We start from the raw sequence: 15,187 nt of genomic DNA on the forward strand, positions 1-15,187 counted from the left end.
TGATCTTTGATTAAAGATTGGAAACAATTTTCCTGTTTGTACCATATGTCTGGTTGTATGACAGTTTATATTTTTCTTCCTTGCTTTCCAGGGCTTTTTCAGCTCTCTTTTAGTTAGTAGTTTTTGCTCAGAGCTAGGTATCGGCTCTGGAATTATTGTCTTTTCAGTCACAAAGGACATAAGGCCTGGAATATTATCTGCATTTGTTGGAAAATGTATCTGTGCCACTGAGAGTAAAGTTGGTTGCCTCACATTTTCTTTATATACCAGACTTCAAAGAACAAATCTCTTGATGTTCTGGACGGTCATTGGATCCCCACTTGGCCTTTTGATGTGGGAAAGGGATTTAGCTAAATTCTCTGGTAGGTTTGATGTTATAAACTCCTGAACTGCAATTATATTCTGCTATGCGTTGTCACTGTCAGGAAGACTGTCATTATTACTTATTAGATCTGATATTAAAATACTTAACATAATGGATAAAGAGCTTAGCTTATCTAGAATCAGCAAGCATTGGCATTGATTGTGCTTGCATGATAAGGCTGTTTAACTTATTTAGCTTATAGGGCCTGATTACAACTTTGGCGGAGGGGGTTAATCCGTCCCAAATGTGACGGATATCCCGCCCACCGTATTACGAGTTCCATAGGATATAATGGACTCATAATACGGCAGGCAGGATATCCGTCACATTTGGGATAGATTAACCCCCTCCGCCAAAGTTGTAATCAGGCCCATACTCTATCCCAGCAATCTAGACAGCTACTGTGTGTAGTTGGTGAATCATATTTAACTTGTACTATGATATTGTCTAGCCAGATCTTTACGAGGCTTGATTGGCTTATACCTCTTCAATCAGACCATTCCCCAGATCTTGGTCTAGGGAAATATCTCTTTGTCTCAGATAGGGTATAACTGTACCTCCCAGTAGGAGAGCAGGAACATTCTACTGAGGTCTCTGGAGCACATCAGAACCAGCACCTGTCCATGTACTTTTGTTAGGTTTTTAGCTTCTCTTATGAAAAACGTGTTCCACCGTCCAGTATACAGTGGGAGATATTCTATGGTTTTGGAATATTTATGAACTTTCCAGTGTGGAAAATGGACTGCCATGTACCAGGAACATGAAGACAATGGAGCTCGAGTAATGCCCTACTACGTACCGATCAACTTAATGAATGACTCTCGAGGAAGACATTTACAAGGCAAGCAAAGTAATGGCTACCAGGTAATGTGCTGTTATGCCTAGGGCATGTGAAAGAATGGAGCCTTAAGAATCTTCCACCGCACACACTGCACAATGGATAATACAGCATGAGTAATCCATTGTCCTGTATTAACAAGTAAAGGAATAAAGCTTTTGACCTTGGAGATCTTAATGCCTTCTGCAGGAGCTCTTGAGGCAACTGTCGTAGGTAGATCTGAGATCCAAGATTAGAGGCGAGGTTCAGTTCCAGCCATTGCTCACAGACGTTTACCAATGCATCCTGCCTGTACTGAACAAGAGACAAGAAATTATTTTGCACAAGACAAATGTCGACAAAGACAAGAAGTCAGCAAAAAAATTACAAAATAAATGTCCTCTTTCAAGCTATGCTAAAACAAATAAATTCATCACAAAATGCTTTTTCTAAGTCAGTTGACTTTCTAGGTCTCTGGGGCAGGATTGAGGACTGCCAGAGATGGTGCAATTGGGTGAGCAAGGTACAAAGAAGCCTTTTGGAGTCATGATGGAGCTGTGGGCTCTGGACTTTGAAGTAGCTTAGCTGAAAACAGGAAGCAGGGGATGGCTGCAAAGTGACCGCAGTTCATTCACTGCTTAAGTAGTCCCTCACACCAGAATGAATGTTTCATGCTGCCACATGGAGTCCCTGAAGCTGTCCCTTTCATTTTTTTAAAATGTTCAACCTTCACAAGTTGTGAAGCTTGCTATATTTAAAAGATACTTCAAAGTTGAGATTCTGGCAACTTTGTAGCTTCACACACCCATAGTCCAAATCCTTTTACTATGTTCTCCATCTCAGCGAGGAAAGTGCTGGTGGTTTCAGCTGAGGAAACTGAGAATCTGACAAGAATGTCTCAAAGTAAAATAAAAAGATACAAGAAATACCGGGCAAAACCTACAGAAAAGTGAACTTGGAGATCAGGGTTACCAGTCCGTGGAGAGCTTGATTCACCCGTTTAGATAAGGGTGTCCATGCCTGATTTTCATTACCTGGTTTCTAGGTTGCTCACTCTGCAGAAAAATGTCTACTGTGAAATTGCCTACTCTTTCACATTATTTACATACAAATCCATTTAGCTTGTTCAGAGTTTTGAGCTGGGGTAGCTCTGTGCCTAAACACAATTACCTGAGTTGTACTTCTGGATCTCAATAGGAGGAAAAAGCTGGGAAGTGCGGCTTAAATAGTAATAATCATTTTCAAATTAGTTAAGTTTGACCTTGCCAGATCTACTCTCCAAACCCTAGACACTGAAGAAGACGTATTATACATCTTCAGGGAGAAGTGTAACTAAGGGGGTCATTCTGACCCTGGCGGCCGGTGACCGCCAGGGTCACCGACCACGGGATCACCGCCAACAGGCTGGCGGTGCTCCCGAGGGCATTCTGACCGCGGCGGTTCAGCCGCGGCCAGAAAGGGTAAACCGGCGGTCTCCCGCCGGTTTACCACTGCCCTTGTGAATCCTCCATGGCTGCGGAGCGTGCTCCGCAGCCATGGGGATTCTGACACCCCCTACCGCCATCCTGTTCCTGGCGGGTCTCCCGCCAGGAACAGGATGGCGGTAGGGGGTGCCGCGGGGCCCCTGGGGGCCCCTGCAGTGCCCATGCCCATGGCATGGGCACTGCAGGGGCCCCCGTAAGAGGGCCCCGCAAAGTATTTCAGTGTCTGCTAAGCAGACACTGAAATACGCGACGGGTGCAACTGCACCCGTCGCACCCCTGCAACTACGCCGGCTCAATTCTGAGCCGGCGTCCTCGTTGCAGGGGCATTTCCTCTGGGGCGGCGGGCGCTCTTTTGGAGAGCGCCCGCCGGCCCAGAGGAAATGTCTGAATGGCCGCCGCGGTCTTTTGATCGCGGTGCGGTCATTCAGCGGCACTACCTTGGCGGACGGCCTCCGCCGTCCGCCAAGGTCAAAATGACCCCCTAAGTGTGTACATCAGCGCACTCATGTCACATGCATTAGTCCTTCACTTGGACTGCAAGGAGATGGGGGACTGTGGATATCAGAGATCCCAGAAAGTAGAGAGGATGTTCTCAAGAAGGTTACCCAAGCAGAATGACATATTGCATTGTTAGTTTTCATTTGAAATGCACATCAAATGTTCGAAACCCTGGAAAGGTTGGTAAAAAGCAGTCCAACAAAAAAAAGAAGATTCATCATAAGATTCATTCACCAAGAGGCAAAAAGATACAGTAATACAAATATCAATGTAGAGAGATGCCCTACATGTTTCTGCAGCTCCTTGTGCATGAAAACATTTCTGGGAAGAGAGCTGGCTAAGGACTGCTTAGGTCTCAGACAGTTAATCATATTGCCTTGGACAAAGATCTCTTCAAATCAAATGTGGTGTAACTGAACTAATATTAAGAATTATTATTCTGCTGTTCCTTTCCAGGGTTGCCTGCCACCACTTTACAAGACTTTGGGGGTTATTCTAACTTTGGAGGAGGTGTTAATCCGTCCCAAAAGTGACGGAAAAGTGACGGATTTACCACCAGCCGTATTACGAGTCCATTATATCCTATGGAACTCGTAATACGACTGGTGGTATATCCGTCACTTTACCGTCACTTTTGGGACGGATTAACACTCCTCCAAAGTTAGAATAACCCCCTATATTGTAACCTAGGTCAAATACCTCAACTGCAGTTTAGTAGGCTCAGGATAGTCTGCAGGTTCCCGCATGTGCTGACTCAGACACATACATTATAACATGACATTCAGTAGATTACTGGATGGGCACAAAGAGAGCAATAGAGCACCTTGACAAAATGGCATCAGATCACTCCCCAATTTAGCTTCAGCTTTCGCTCCGTGACCCCGCATAACGAACATTATCAAAATATTGAAAACAATATTGAGTACCAAAGTATTATTACCTTTAAAAAAAAAACTATATATATATTCCATAAAACTATGACTATAAATTGACAAATTACTAAATGATATTAAATACAGACATAATTTATTTTACATACAAACACAAAATAAAATATCTCTAAATATTTTATTTAGTATATCAAACATTAAATTAAAACAATAGAACGTTAAACCAACATTTGAAAGAAGAAGAAGCAATACAACAGATATACTAATAATTGTGTAATTAAAACATTACATTAACTTAAAAAAACTTAAGTAAATGTAAATATAACATTAACACAAACACTAATTAGTCTCCACCAAATAAGAACTAAACAGAGAAAAAAATTCAAACATCAAACTAAACAACTAACGAAATTAAACTTAAAACTAATTCACCGATACACATTTCTAATTAAATTAGCACTAAAGAAGTTCACCAAGAATTGAAATAGGCAAAACCCTGCCAGGTTCTACACACAGAAAAAGAAGAATACAACTACAAAAAAAGCCACTACTAAAAAAAGAATTGTGTAAACTAAATTAATTGTAACTAAACAGTGGCAACAGCCCAACTTAAAAATTAAACATAAACATTAATATAATGGCTTCTATTAATATTTTCATAATATGAGAAACGGAAATGGAGCAAAGCCAAAAATCCAAAGACGAAAATAAAACAATCACCTTTCTACACTACAAGCGCCACAAAGAAAATAACACTTAAGTGTATAACTTTGTGTTAAGAACCCCCAAACTGGGCATAGTTTAAAAATGAAACTAGCAGAAAATAAACCCTAGATCAGGGGTCTCCAAGCGGTCGATCGAGAGCTACTGGTAGCTCGCAGAGACCCTCTGAGTAGCTTGCGCGGTAGCTCCTCAATTTGGTATCCCATTAACATTATTAAAACATTTAGGGCCAGATGTATCAAGAATCCATTTTGCGATTCTCAAATAGCGATTTTTAAGAAATCTCTATTTCAGAGTTGCAAAATGGTATGTATCATATTTGCGATTCAGTAATAGCGATTTCTTAAAAATCGCAAATGCTATTACCGTATCGCAAATAGCGATTCTGACCCCATTCGCACCTATGGCATGTAGGCCAATTTTTGCAAATGTTTTGCATTTCCCAAATTGCGAATTCCTAACTGGAATTCGTAATTTTGAAAATGCAAACCCCAGCGTGCTGGGGGCCTAAGGCCCCCTCTGCTGCACCCCCAAAAATTATTTTAGGACATGTAGGGCGCACGCATGCCAAAGGGGCATGTGTGCGTTACATGTCAATTTTAAAAATGCTTTTTTAATGCATTTTTTAAATTTGCACATGGTTACCACCAAATTGTATTTGGTGGTAATTGCGATTCCTTAATGCCCAATTCGCATTAAGGAAAAGCTTGATACATGTGCTTAAGAAATCGCAAATAAGGATTCCTTATTTGTGATTTCTTATGTAGAGAATCGCAATTTGTGATTCTCTAAACAGGGTCGATATTTTAGAGATTCCTTAAAATTGTATAGCGAATGCCTTTCATACATACTGAAAGGCATTTTTGCATTCGCAAATGGCCGTTTGCACCATTTGCGAATGCAAAAAGCTTTGATAAATCTGGCCCTTAGGCTTTTGTTTTAGGCAACATTGCCCATCTTCGCACAGATTGGCTTAAATGAGCTTAGCTGGGGTGGGGCAGACTGAAGAGGATGATGTTGTTCCTCCCTGGCCCCATCTCAGCTCAACCTGCCTTTCACACCCTGGCACTGCACTTTTAATCCTGTGCAAGAGTGCCTGTGTGGAGTAGCAGGTTTGGCAGAGCGGAGGAGCAGGAATGCATAGGTGGTGCAAGAAGTACTGAACTGCTACCAGGCCCCACGACACCTGCCTTGTTTAGCCTGCCACCGATCGGAGCAGCAGGTAAGGTTTAAAGCAGCCCTGTGCTGCCCAGAAATGCTCCGCTCCCGTAGTGAGCCCTAGTCTAATAGTGCATAAGGCGAGGCAGCCCATTTCTAATCTGCTGCAAGCATCAGCAGCATTGGGGCTAATTATTCAATAATCAGATAAAAATACTGGCTCCAGTGCTGCTGATGCTTACAGGAGCTAAAACGAAACACTTTTTGTGGCCCTGTCACGTGGCATGACAATAATCATTATTTTCATGCCGGTGCCAGGGCCACAAAGAGTGTTCGTTTTTTTAATATCCATGGAACGCGTATCTTTTATCAGATAACGATACACGTTCCATGGATATTTTAAAAAACAAACACTTTTTGTGGCCCTGGCACTCGTGACAATAATTTATTTGAAATACCGGCCCCAATGAAGTTGATGCTTACAGGAGATAAACTCCTGTAAGCATCAGCAGCATTGAGGCCAGTATTTCATATGAATTATTGTCATGCATGCCAAGAGTATAAAGAGTGTTTGCTTTTTTAATATCCATGGAACAGGTATTGTTTATTATCTGGTAAACAATACGCGTTCCGTGGACACAAAAAAAAAAATACTTTTTGTGGACCTGGCACATGGTGTGACAATAATCATTATTTTCACGAAGTGTGCCAGGGCCACAAAGAGTGTTTGTGGCCCTGGTACTTGTGACAATAATTCATATGAAATACCGGCCCCAATGCTGCTGATGCTTACAGGACATAAAATCCTGTAAGCATCAGCAGCACTGAGGCCAGTATTTCATACTGAATTATTGTCACATGTGCCAGGGGTAGAAAGAGTGTTTTTAATTTTTTTTTAATATACATGGAATGCATACTGTTTATCACATACATGGCAGTCATTTTATGAGCATAGGAAATGCACTTTAAATATTAATGCTAATTGAAAATATACTTGCCACACATATTTATTTATTATATAAATCTAAAATCCACAGATATAGTGGTGGAAAGAGCCATTTACATCACATCTGAAAAAGAAAGAAATGTTATTGACTTTCATGGGATATACTGACACTCCAGAAGGCACATGCACCCAAATGTGCCCTGGAAATGCACACAATAGTATTAAAATGCATGTTATGGGAGAGCTGTAACTAGAAACCGCATAGTACTGAATGTTAGACAACATAATCACCAAACAAACATGACAGAAATGGAAGTTAGAAATGCGCTGCTAGTCCTTAGAGAAGCAAGCACTGCTTTCTGAGAAACTACAGGGACTATATTTATATTCTACCAAAGGTTCATGACTATACTACAGGGCAACATAGAGTTATCCCAAACTTAAAAAGACTCCTAGCATGGACCAGAAAAACTACAACTGAAAACCTGTTGCTCCTAAAATATTCCAAGGCTTAAATATACCTGATAACTTAACTACAACACACATAATGAGGAACCCTTCCATGTGTATGAGAACACTAATCACGACAGGAATAATAATTTATGCAACAGAAATCAACCTGCTAAGATTGACACAAAGTAGCATTTGGCTGATGGACAGCACAGTTAAATCATGACCTCCACCATTCACACAAGTTTATTCCATATACGGTGATTACCACAATACAAACATAACTTTAGTGTGCACACTTCTGCCTAACAAAATGCTATATACTATGAACTACTAAGTCAAATAAAAACCAAAAGTGAGAACAACTTGGCCCGTAAATATATCTCTGACTTCAAAAAAGCAATAATTAGTTCCATATTAAAAACATACTACCATACAGTTTTTATCACTTCAACCAGAGTATTTGGAGATACCTCCAAAAATCTACACTAAGGGCCTGATTACGGCTTTGTCGGTCGGACCGCCAAACCGCACTGTTGGCGGTCCTGAAAAGACCACCGCACCACCAGTCCCCCAGCCCACCGTATAACGAGTTATACAGGCAGAGCCACTGACTTCCAAGTAAAAAATTCAGACCTCTAGCGGCCTGGATATAGGCGGTACGACCTCCAGCTCCATCAGTGCGCAGCCAACCACTGAGCATATTACAATGACACAGTCACCGTGGTGGTCCCTTTGTGACGGTTGACCACGGCGGTGCGCAGTCAGCAAAGTAACAGACATCTGCACACTGGATGAATTCAAAGCTGACTTCACCTGGGGGGATACCATTTGTCAAGAGTGTGTTGTAAAGACTGCAACTCCCAGTAGGCCCTGTTTTCATAACTCCAACCATCATCCCAGTGGTCACATGCCTCAGTACATCTGTAACTCAACTCACAAATGAAGATTATTCACCTGGGAGTGATCATGCACATACATGCTCAAATCAGAAATGTGTCTGTCTACCTAGCTCCAGCTTGACTTGCTGTGCAAAGATGAAACTATTGAGGACAGGAAGGACACCTTACCCAGTGTGTACAACAGGTATTCAGAAGGCCTCAAGATGCATCACCAGATTGGCAGCAGTAGCAGACACACTGACACAGCACTGTGCATATGATGACTCCAGTAACATATACAAGAAAGTCATGGGTCTGCCTGCATCCCACTCAACTAGGCCTCAAAATGGTAAAAGTCATATCTGGCCGCTCCACTGTGCTGGCTGTACTGGTAGCAAGATGTCATTGTCAGGCCATCCTCAAAAGTGGATTTGATCTGCACTTCTCAGCAGCTGCTTGAGTCAAAGTTGGCTGGCATGCTTCACACATCATGTCAAATCACCCAGTACCATGGTTACTTGCCACAATGGGATTAACTACAACTTAACTTTGTCCAAGGTCTCTGCTTACTGTAAACTAAACTATTGGAGTTAGATGTCACAATACAACCAATAACAATGTACGTTTTACATCAACAGATGGATCTGCCACTGGGCACACAGACTGCCACTACCCCCTGGATGTAGCCCTCAATGACAATGACCCTCCTGGATGTCTGGACGTGGAGGATGGTTCTGACCTATCTGTGCAACCTGGTCAGATGGCAACAGTGAGTCTCACTCTGCCCACAACATCACCTTCCAGCACTGTTGCCTCAACATAAAAGGTAACCAGTCGCCCCCCAACCTGTGTCCCTAGAACAGTGTCCACCATCTTGTGTCCCCCAGTCCTGAATCCTGAGCTGCAGTGCCACACTTCAAACAATTAGGGTCCAGAATCCCGTTGGAGAGGGCAACCTGTGGCAAGGTACAGGCCTGCAGGGGTAGGGTGCGTGAGAGGGATGCTGTGGGCCAGCGGGATAAAGCCACTGGGGCTGCTCTTGGCCAGGACACCATCAGCCACATCTTGAGGCCCAAGACGTGATGGACCAGGTGATGACCGAACTCCAGGAAATCAAGCAGCTACAGAGAGACATGCAGGAACAGATGGAGGCCTACAATACCAACATGGTCTCCCTAACAGGGGTGTTGAGGGACATAAACACCACACTGAGCAGGGCTTTTCAAAATCAGCCTATCCCTTCCTTTGGCTCATCAATAGCAGGCCCATCAACATCGGTGGCAGCCACTGGAAGGGAGGTTCCTGCCAGAGGAACAACAAGCCACAGACACACCTGCCTATGTAGCAGCAGACCACACCCCACCTCCAGCCACCAGCAAGCGGGGACGTCCAGCAAAGAATCCAGGAGATGGCAAGACATCCACCACTGCCACTAATAACCCTCTTCCTTAAGGACCTTCTTTGTGTGTTACACATTCACTCTGGACTGATCCTGAACCACTTACCATTTCCAATAGGAGGAGTACTCTGGACTTGGGACTCCAATGATTTCATTCACCATGACTGACACCTTCACATTTGAAGTTTTGTTGAGTCATGTCACATATATATATTGTGTAAGTCATAGCTGCACAATACAATTAACCCTCAGTTACTCATTGTCTGCTGATTTGGATTTCATATTTACCCATGTAGATATGTCAGATCATGTGAACCATACAATGATGATCCAAGGTATTTGTTCAAGATGGGATACGTTGCATGTACAGTGTCCAGCTCAGGATTAAAACCCTCCCACACAAACACATACATACATACAATTTTCTGCTCTAACTAAAAATAAACATTAGTCTTCAGCACATAGGTTGTCAATATGTCTGGACTATTGGAAATCATGAATATTTGACTCATACTGAGCAAATGGACATGTTGACAGGTACAGATGCCCAGACCACGGAAGGAAGGGATTTGTCAGGCATTGTCCTATAGAACATGCAAACACTGATGTGGTTGATGTCAACTTGCTCCTTTTCACATACCACACTAAAGTAATCCAACATCACATAACCCAAGATACAGACAGATGGCAGTACAACAGTCCATGATCACAGGGCCATCATAATCCAATGCCCATGCATATGGTGGTATGACACAAACATATGTCAGAGTTGTGGCACAGGCACTGTGGCCTACAAAGATGAACCATATCCATAGCTACATATCAGGTCATACAAAGACTGTTTAGCCAATGTGAAGGAAAAAATGACTTGGTTGTAAGCTAGGACTATATATTTTATGACCAGGTGATGACACATATGATGCATCAGGCCCACCACAGCACACAAAACAAGACCAATGAGCACATCTGACCTTCCACCCAAACACTGCAAGCTATCTTGGCACAGGTCTCATACACTCACACTCTGTGGCCTACACTACCTGAACAATCCATGTCTGTTAGAAATGTGGTCTCTGGTTGGCAGTCAGTTTACACTCTGTCCAAGCAGGGACCCTCAGTCTAGTCAGGGTAAATGAGAATCACCCTCAGTTAACCCCCGCTTACCCCATTGGTAGCTTGGCACGAGCAGGTAGGCTTAACTTCAGAAGCAATGTGTAAAGTATTTGAACCAACACACACAGTAACACAGTGAAAACACTACAAAATGGACACCACACCAGTTTAGAAAAATTGGTAATATTTATCTCAATCAAACAAGACCAGAACAACAAAAATCTAACATACACAAGTCAAGATATGAATTTTAATCCTCAGAAAACAGTGAGAATGCTGATGTTACACAAAGTACCTAGTTAGCGTCAAAAATAAAGACGCACGAGTGAGCATGCGTCGGAAAAGAACAGTGATGCGTCGATTTCTTACTCACAAGCGAGACCCTGCGTCATTCCTTCTCCAGTAAGTCAGCGTACGTTGTTTCTTCTCTCGTGCAAGAGAGCGATGCATCGATTCCCAGACAGGCACCTCAGGTCCGGGTAGGTTTTGCATTGATTTTTCACACCCAGCGATGTTGCGTTGAAATCTGGTTGCACGGTGTCAGGAAACTGCACTACGTGGGACTTGCGTCATCAGCAGCTGCTAGCGGGTGTTGCTCGTCGTTTCTCCAGCCGCGATGTGTCGATCTCCCAGCTGCAATGCAGGTGGACCTTTGATCTTAGTCGCAAGCGCGGCAGCCAGCCGTTTATGAGCCGCATTGTGAATGGTGCATCGAAATTTCCCCGCACGGCGGTCTCTGAGTGGATTTCTGTTCTTTTCCACCAGCTTCACCTCTCAAAGGCCCAGAGACAGGTTAGGGCACCACTTGGCAGGGCAGGAGTCTCAGCAGAAAGTCCAGTGCTGGAAGAGAGAAGCCTTTGAAGTCCCTGAGACTTCAACAGGAGGCAAGCTCAGTTCAAGCCCTTGGGGATTCTTCACCAGTGGGAAGTCACAAAAAAGTCAGTCTTTGCCCTCTTTCAGGCAGAAGCAGCTTCTGAAGGCCAACCCACTAAAGCACAGTCACAGGCAAAGGGGCAGTACTCCTCCTCCAGCTCTTCTCCTTGGTAGAGGTTCCTCTTGGTTCCAGAAGTAATTTGATTTCCAGGGGTTTTGGGTCCAATACTTATACCCCTTTCTGCCTTTAAAGTAGGCCTACTTCAAAGGCAAGTCTCTGTTCTTCGCAAGATCCTGCCTGGCCCAGGCCAGGCACCAGACACACACCAGGGGGTTGGAGACTGCATTTTGATTGACCACTCCTCCCTCCACTCTAGCACAGATGGCTCATCAGGATATGCAGGCCACACCCCAGCTACTTTTGTCTCACTCTCTAAAGGGGAATCGCCAACAGCCCAACTATCAAACTGACTCAGACAAGCAATCCACAAACAGGCAGTCACAGAATGGTTTAAGCAAGAAAATGCCTACTTTCTAAAAGTGGCATTTTCAAACTAACAATCTATAAACCAACGTCACTAAAAGATATATTTTTAAATTGTGAGTTCAGAGACCCTATACTCCATATTTCTATCTGCTCCCAAAGGGAATTTGCACTTTAAAGTTATTTAAAGGCAGCCCCCATGTTAACCTATGAGAGAGATGGGCCTTGCAACACGGAAGACTGAATTTAGCAGTATTTCACTGTTAGGACATGTAAACACATCAGTACATGTCCCACCTTTAATATACACTGCACCTTGCCCATGGGGCTACCTAGGGCCTACCTTGGGGGTGCCTTACATGTAGAAAAAGGGAAGGTTTAGGCACGGCAAGTGCACTTTACTAGGTACTTCCTAGTAAATCAAATATGGCAATCATGGAAAGCCAATTACACATATAATTTACACAGGTAACACTTACACATTAGCACTGGTCAGCAGTGGTAAAGTGTCCAGAGCAAACACAACAGCACAAACAGAGTCCAGCACACAGAAACAACCTGGGAAGAAGAGGCAAAAGTTAGGGGAGAACACGCCAGGGATGCCAAGTCTAACAATGTACATTTCTCATGTCAGAACAGCACCACATACCTGCCAATGTCCCAACTCTGAAATTCCCACATGAAGATATCATGGTGAAGGTACCTGTACAATGAACAAAACAAGGAGTATAGGTTTGAAATCATACATTTGACACAAGTCACATAGTAAGCATCTGGGAAACAAAGTACATCACAAGGAAACAGACACAAAACATCATCAAGGTGCGGATGTGTCAGAAGCTGTCTTAACAAGCAGCCTTTGTCTGATTAGTGCAGAGTATCAGCTCCCAAGCTGTATCCAAAACACTCAACTTCACACATTCTCACAACTACACTTCATTGTACAGTCACAGTCATGACATCACATGGCATACACTCATAAGAAGTAGCTGTGGATGAGGTCTTCTTGCAAGTCAGCTCCTTCCTCTTCACCACTGTCATCCTCAGTAGATATTTCCAGATTCTCACCCAAGGGCACTGCAGTCTCCCCCTCCTATGAGATGTATGGGATATTCCTCCACAGAGCAATGTTGTGTAGCATGCAGCAAGCCACAGTGATCGGGCACACTTTCCTGGGTGAGTAGAGGAGGACTCCACCAGTCCGGTCCAGACAGCAAAATCTGTCCTTCAGAAGCCCAAAACGTTTGGAAGGACCCTGTGGCCAGGAAGTGCAATACTGACATGACTGGTACAATGGGTGATATGCACTATGGATTACTGTTAGCTGGCATCGGATCTGGCTCCAACTGATGGCATAAGTCCACAATTGTTTGCATATCCAGGCGGTATAACTGGATTATGTGGCGTTCCTCCATGGCCTGAAGGTGTGGCGGTGGACGTAGACAGGAGGTTGTCATATCCTCCCTCTCCCAGGGTACCTATGTGTGACAAGACATGATTTGTAACATTAGTCAGTGTGTCCATAGCAACATACATGATGCATGCCAACAACTTCATGTGACAATGCATTTGTGACTGGATAGACATGACATACAGTACACATCCCAGCTGGCAAGTACACAAGGGTCACATGTGACACCCCATGGTTGTCAACACATGCGTCCACAACATGGATTTGGGTGAAACCCAACTATCTGCTATACAATTGCACCATGAAATGTGTCTGTATTTTCCGACTGCCAAAAATACATATGGCCGTCTATGCCATATGTGCCCTGCAACACACTACACTCGTGGTTGTGTTGTAGGATCTACATAACACAACAGAATAAGGATATTTGTGATTCTCTAACATATATAATGTAGGTATGACACAGTTTACAAAGCCATATACAGTATTTCAGACAACCAAAATGGCGGATGCCTGACCTACTCCACTTGACATTAGGTACCGCCCATGACTGCTGGCAGAAGCCATCTGCATAGTAGGCGGTTCCAACCGCAGCGGACACAGCCATAGGCTAACGTTGTTGCCTGTGGCAGTTGCGGCTCAATGGCTGTGCCCGTCTGCGGTGATGACCACATACGTGGCGGACATAACTGCCACGCTGTGGAAAATCAGTCACTTGACCCTTGACACTGCTGCCAGCAACACCTCCACTACTTGAGCTGCTGTGTGTCACCTCTGAGAGCAATCATACCATGTCCAGCAGGTGACAGGACCCCAGCGGGGGAAGGACATTCGAAACACTAGTGGGGGCCATGGGAGGACTGGGAGCTGGAGGGACTGGGCTAGGGGAGCGGGACCTTATGTTTAGGGACAACACGGGGTGGGTCAGGAGGAGGGAAGAGGCCAAGGCAGACAAGGAAAAGTTTTTTAGGTACAGTGGGGTGGACTGTGGGAACAGGTTTGGGAGTGGAGGTAGAGGGAGTGGTTGTAGGAGGTGTAGGTGTGCTGGACTGGGTTGTAGGTGCATACAAAGTCTGCATGTATGAGGTGGATGACTGCTGAGTGTCTGAGTGGGAGCGTTTATGTGTTTGGGGAGGGGGAAGAGAGGGAGGGAGAGGAAAAACAGGTCATGTGAATGTATGTTGGGGTGGTGTTTGCAAGTGAGGTGGGTGTGCTGCATGTGGTTGTGATGGTGACTGCGCATGTGGTGAATGGGGTGCTAGTCTGCATGTCTGCTTTTGTGGTGACTGTGGGCAAGGCTGAACAGGTAGCAGGATCCTGGACTGAGCATGCAGTGCTTGCTGGTGTGAGTGCTGATGTGCCTGTGAGGGAGGAGGTGGAGGGGGAGACAGTAGAGGCAGTGGCTGTTGTTGTGTGTACATCAGTGTGTATGCCTGTGGTGTGATCTGTGGTGCTTGTGCTTGTCCTTGTGAGTCCTGTCTGTTGTCTTGGGTGCATGCTCGTCTGTTTGTGTGCTTGGGATGGGTGGAGGAGAGGGCTCTGGGACTGGGTACAGGAGGGAGGACGGAAGAACTAAGGACAGTGGCTGCCATCAAAGAGGAGGCCAGAGCCTGAAACAATCTCTGTAGGCCAGCCAAGCCAACATGAATGCCCTCCAGGTAGGCACTGCATTGCTGCATCTGGGATGCCAGCCCCT

This window comes from Pleurodeles waltl, chromosome 6 (genome assembly GCF_031143425.1).
Source record: "Pleurodeles waltl isolate 20211129_DDA chromosome 6, aPleWal1.hap1.20221129, whole genome shotgun sequence".
NCBI lineage: Eukaryota > Metazoa > Chordata > Amphibia > Caudata > Salamandridae > Pleurodeles > Pleurodeles waltl.